Genomic DNA, 5892 nt, shown 5'->3' with positions numbered 1-5892 from the left:
GAGACAAGTGACCTGTTTTAAATAGAAAATACATTCAAGGCATATTTCAAAGGCATGTATTTAAAATGCTCGCCGCTGCTGATCGGGTCTGACAGATTTCCTCAACGTTAGAAGTGAAAATGGAGCCAAAAGAGGCCAGAAGGTTGACTTCACATTCTCACGTGTGAAAAAAAAAAAGCCAGGATAAAAAAAACCTGATTTCATGTTATATCTGTGGGCTGTGGGCTGTGGTGCTTTCAGTGATTTTACCCGGTAACAGAAAGCCCCGTCTCAAACGTGGTTGGTCGTGTTTGTAGCAGCGCTGGTTTTAGGAGATAGTGCCTGCCTGACCCACAGAAGCTCCGGCAGGCACTGGTTTCATCCTCCCCTAACATTCTATTTTCAGCTGCTCTTAATGACCAATCAGGAGCACCCATCGCTATTCACGGTTAATTAGGAAATTATGTTTTCACTTGCAGCCATTGTTTTGGTTCATTTGTAGCAGAATGACACTTCCCACACATACTGCCTGCAGGATAGGGTATGCTTGTACTTACACCGGCTGCTCGTTGATGTTGTAGCCGCTAAATAATATTTATTCACTGAAGGGGAATGTACTGCTATATACTGTATTTATACATATTTCAGAAATACGATGAACAAAGTATTTCTCAGTAATTTTTTTAAAAACCATTACAAAGCAGAAAGCAGAAATAATTTGCCTTATTTGTCTATATAATTTTGAGTGTAGTGATATTCTTTTCTGATATTCATAACATATTTTATCTGAATAAAATAACAGTTTTTGGGGAAGGGTTGGGAAAACATCATCTGTAACAATGAATAGGCCTAAAGCATGCCTCTCTAACCCTGGTCCTGGAGGGCTGCATGGTCTGCTGGTTTTTCTTTTCATCTTGAAATCAACAACAAGCACGGAGCACAACAGGAGGTGAGTTAATTGTGTAATCAACTTCTTTAATTTACCCCTTCATTTTTGAGTAGTAGACCCTGGAGATGTCCTGGTGCTGGTTTCAGGACCCCTGAGGTTGTGATCTGTCAGTGATCAGAAATGTGGGACTTGCTTTTTCACCTTGATTAATCTTTATTCATCTTCAGCTGCAGTGCCTGGACATACTCAGCTGTCAGCTGATTGAAATTCTCCAGTTTGAGACTATATATCAGACCGTATACCAGCCTGAGTTTGAGGCTGGCTCGCCTGAGAAAGGCTGATGTAAGTAATGGCTTTGGGTCCAGCCCAGCAGTGAAACACCTGACTCATCTAACTCAGAGGTGGGCAACAAGGGCCGTATCTGTTTCTGTTTTCCAACTCATGGCCTTAATTACTTAATTAGCCCAGAAATTTACACCACCTGACATTTTAGCCGCAGCTCTTGGTAAGTGCATGAATGACAGTTGAAGACTGTTCTTGTGTCCCTATCTGAAACGTTTTACTGTGATGTAGTCCATGAGTGAACCCGTGTTTGTGTGTACTGCCAGTTAGCTCATTTAGCCTGGGTAATCGGTGGAAACAAAAACTTGCATACGCCCACTGGCCTTCTAGGACGGGAATTGCCCACCCCCCTGATCTAACTGGATAATTGTGCGCTGCAATAACAACCCTGGTTAAATCTGGTGTAACAGCATGGGTGCTAAAAATGGGAAATAATCCAGAGACCCCAGTCATGCCCAGGGAATGTTTTTGGAGAGGTCCAGACAAGTGAACCAAGAACATTCGCTGAACAGAACAATAGTGCATTCTGCGGGAGTTTCAGGCGGTGCTAATCCGTTTATATTTCGTGTGACGTGGAGGCTAAGAGGGGACCTGTGGCCCGTACTCTGGCCCCTCCTGCTCGGTGGAGCTCTGGCTATGCGGGCCACACCGGCACTGCCTCCACCTCCACACCAATCACCGCATGTATTTTTTTTTTTTCCCAACAGGACTTTAATTGACCTGATTGTAGCCATGGCTCCTGTCATTTGGACAGCTGGGCACGTGAACGTACGTTAGCTCTGCTTTTTTTTCTTTGGCTTCTGATTGGATCCCGTGCGCACGCTCGTCTTGACGACCTGTTGCAGTCAAACCATTAAAAAAAAACCCCATTTATATCTATTCATCAGGGGTATGCTTCTCAACAGGGGTGTTTTTCACACTTTTGCTACTATTTCATTACTGTTTGTTTCGCAGCCTCTATACTATGCACACTCCGGTCCTGAGCGTGCTTAGGCTCAGGGTATGTGCCAACCAATGTCATTCAGTTTTGGTTTTTGGACAGATCCCCCACCCCCCCCCCGCAGGTATTTGTGGGTTCCTTTCAAACCAGTTAAAGCCTTGAGGCAAAGGAACAGTGTGTGGACTCTTTAGCCAATCAATGCCTTAAATTAATCGCCTGTCCTGAAGCAGACCGAACGGCAGCAGCAGACACGGCGGCTTTCCAGAAACTGAGCTTTGACGCCCCTCCCTGCTGCACGCGGCGGCGCCGCGCCCTCCCGAACGAGATCGGGGCCCCGCCCACAGGTGCGCCCTGGCGTCAGCGAGCCGGGAGCGTGCGCGGCTTCACGCTGGCGCCGAACGCCCCCGTTTCGGCAGAGTCCCGTCTGCGCCCTGCCCCCGGGGGGGAGATCCGGTCTGTTCAGCGCTCTCACCGCGGGTGCCTGGGAGCCTACGCCCCGCCGTGCATGTAGGTCCCCGCTAAGCCCTAAGCCTCAGAGCAGAGCTAAGATTTCACACCTTATGCCTTACTGAGGCAGGGTGTTGCATCCTGCCAGAGGCACGCAGGTGTTTGCTTACCTGCCAAGAGCACAGAGGCTTGCCATACCTGCCAGAGAGCACGCAGGTGTTTGCCATACCTGCCAGAGAGCACGCAGGTGTTTGCCATTCCTGCCAGAGAGCACGCAGGCGTTTTCCATACCTGCCAGAGAGCACAGAGGCATTTGCCATACCTGCCAGAGAGCACGCAGGTGTTTGCCATACCTGCCAGAGAGCACGCAGGCGTTTGCCATTCCTGCCAGAGAGCACGCAGGCGTTTTCCATACCTGCCAGAGAGCACAGAGGTGTTTGTCATACCTGCCAGAGAGCACGCAGGCGTTTTCCATACCTGCCAGAGAGCACAGAGGCGTTTTCCATACCTGCCAGAGAGCACAGAGGCGTTTTCCATACCTGCCAGAGAGCACAGAGGCGTTTTCCATACCTGCCAGAGAGCACAGAGGCATTTGCCATACCTGCCAGAGAGCACGCAGGCATTTGCCATACCTGCCAGAGAGCACGCAGGCATTTGCCATACCTGCCAGAGAGCACGCAGGCATTTGCCATACCTGCCAGAGAGCACGAGGCGTTTGCCATACCTGCCAGAGAGCACAGAGGCATTTGCCATACTGCCAGAGGCACGCAGGCATTTGCCATACTCCAACGAGAGCACCAGGCATTGCCATACCTGCCAGAGAGCACGCAGGCATTGCCATACCTGCCAGAGTACAGAGCATTTGCCATACTGCCAGGAGCTACGCAGGTTTTGCCATATCTGTCAGAGGCAGTAGATTTGTCATACTCCAGAACAGAGGCATTTTTTCATACTTGCGAGAGACAGAGTTGTCAACATCCTTAGAGGCCAGAGGATTGTATCTGCCATAGCACACAGATTTGCCATACTCAGAAGACAAGCTTTGCCATCTGAAGAGCACGCGGCATTTGATACTCAGAACACACAGGCCTTTGCCTATCTGCCATGGAAAAGCACGGCATTCCATACCTCAGAGCACAGAGGCATTTGTACCTGCAGAGACCGCAAGCCTTTGCCATACCTGCCAGAGAGCACAGAGGCATTTGCCATACCTGCCAGAGAGCACAGAGGCGTTTGCCATACCTGCCAGAGAGCACAGAGGCATTTGCCATACCTGCCAGAGAGCACAGAGGTGTTTGCCATACCTGCCAGAGAGCACGCAGGCATTTGTCATACCTGCCAGAGAGCACACAGGCATTTGTCATACCTGCCAGAGAGCACGCAGGTGTTTACCGTAGCTGCCAGAGAGCACGCAGGCGTTTACCGTAGCTGCCAGAGAGCACGCAGGCGTTTACCGTAGCTGCCAGAGAGCACGCAGGTGTTTGAGCACACACGGCCTCAGACCTCTCACTCCATGCCTCTCAGCCGGTACCCTGGGGACTTAAAGTGGCCTGCTGTAGAATGACCTTTGACCCTTAGGGTCATCAAGGTTTATTCAGATTCAGCTAAATTTGTGGCTAATCTCAGGCCTGCATCTGGACAGTGACAGTTGACCTCCCAGTAGTTACAAAATAACCAGTATTAGCTATTCATATTTTTAGGTGTCTGTATTTTTAATACAATATATGATTCATATTTTTCATGCATTGTTCGATAAATAGTATGTGAAAAAATTCTTAACCAGTATGTGCCATTAGAAGAATGCAGATGAAGAAAGTGGATGAAGAACCCTGCATTTGATCTTAGAACAAACAGGCCTTTCCCTTATTGAAATGGAAAATACTGGAATATATTATAAATATGTGGTCTTTATGGAAACTGTAACTATATATTTCACAGCTGTTTATTCTTAAAAACATATTTCAGTATCTGAATGTGGCAATCACCTGTCATCCTCTTTCTGGGCAATGTGTCTGTAACAATGAAACTATATGTGAGCAAAATCTGACCCAACCTTTCTATAGTAGAAAGTTAAACATACTATCTTCATAGAAATTTTAATGTATTTTATTAGCGTTGATTTCATATTCAAACTTTAAAAGGTGAACATGGCACATGACTGAGTTTTGCTATCCTGTCAGTCGGTACTTTGCAAAACCTCCTTTGGCAGATCTACAGCAGCTTCCAAACAGGGTGTTATGGTCAGATGCTTTTTTGGCCATGCGCACCAGCGTTGGGTTTGATTCCTCCCAGGAAGTCCAAATTCAGCCACAAATTGGTCTTTCAGTGAGCCAATGATCCCAAGCATGCCTCAAAATCAACCATGAAGTTCTTACAGGAAAGAATGAGGAAGGTTTTGGAACCGCCATCACAGTCCCCAGACTTAAATGTTATTGAAGATCTGTGAGGAGATCTGAAACGTGCAGTGCATGATAATATCACACGGGAGAGCGGGGAAATAATGGTTTTCGTTTTTGGCTCAATTCTGAAAAGATTACCAGAGATCATTTTTTTTCATTTTTTTAATACGAACAACCTGCACCCCTTGGCTATGAATCACACCGCAATGAAATGTCTGGGACATACCATTCACTAGCAATCTGACCGAAAGTACAGGGAGTGAAATGTTACATTTAACCCCAAGGTTGGCATAGAAACTAACGTGGCGCAGGGTACACCAAACAGTCTTAATAGCTTTAAAAGTTGACACAAAGCAAAGCAATAACGATGCGATTCCATGTCGTACGATACAAACAGTCCTTCATTTATTTTTTGATTACATTTACATGTTTTTTTGTGGCCTACCTATATCGGTGAAAATCTATCACGAGACTGCACATTATTCTCTGGTTCCCGTCCAACGTCTGTTTGATCCAAACCGCCGCATCAGTCAATGTCACATGTCACCACGTAGCCTAAAGTTAAAGAGTTGAGTTGTGCGAAGATCCGGTCTGAGTTGAACGAATTCGCTCAGTTGTTTAATTAATAGTCTACTGACAACAGGCTAATCCCGTTCGGTTTAACCTCCCAGGCAGTGCCTACAGTTTTGCCTGGGTTGCAATCTCAGCAAGCTAGCATGCTATATCAAAACTATGCAATCTGTTAGTCACTAAAAGACTGTTTACGATTACACGTATTTGGATTCCTTGACACACACATGCAATACAGTAGCCGAAAAACATGCTGTTATTTATTTATTTAGTCTGTAAAGGGAAGGTGTCTTTAGTGTCTTGCCAGTTGGCAGATTTGCTGACTG

The sequence above is a fragment of the Anguilla rostrata genome, chromosome 8 (assembly GCF_018555375.3).
Source record: "Anguilla rostrata isolate EN2019 chromosome 8, ASM1855537v3, whole genome shotgun sequence".
Lineage (NCBI taxonomy): Eukaryota > Metazoa > Chordata > Actinopteri > Anguilliformes > Anguillidae > Anguilla > Anguilla rostrata.
This window is presented reverse-complemented; position numbering follows the sequence as displayed.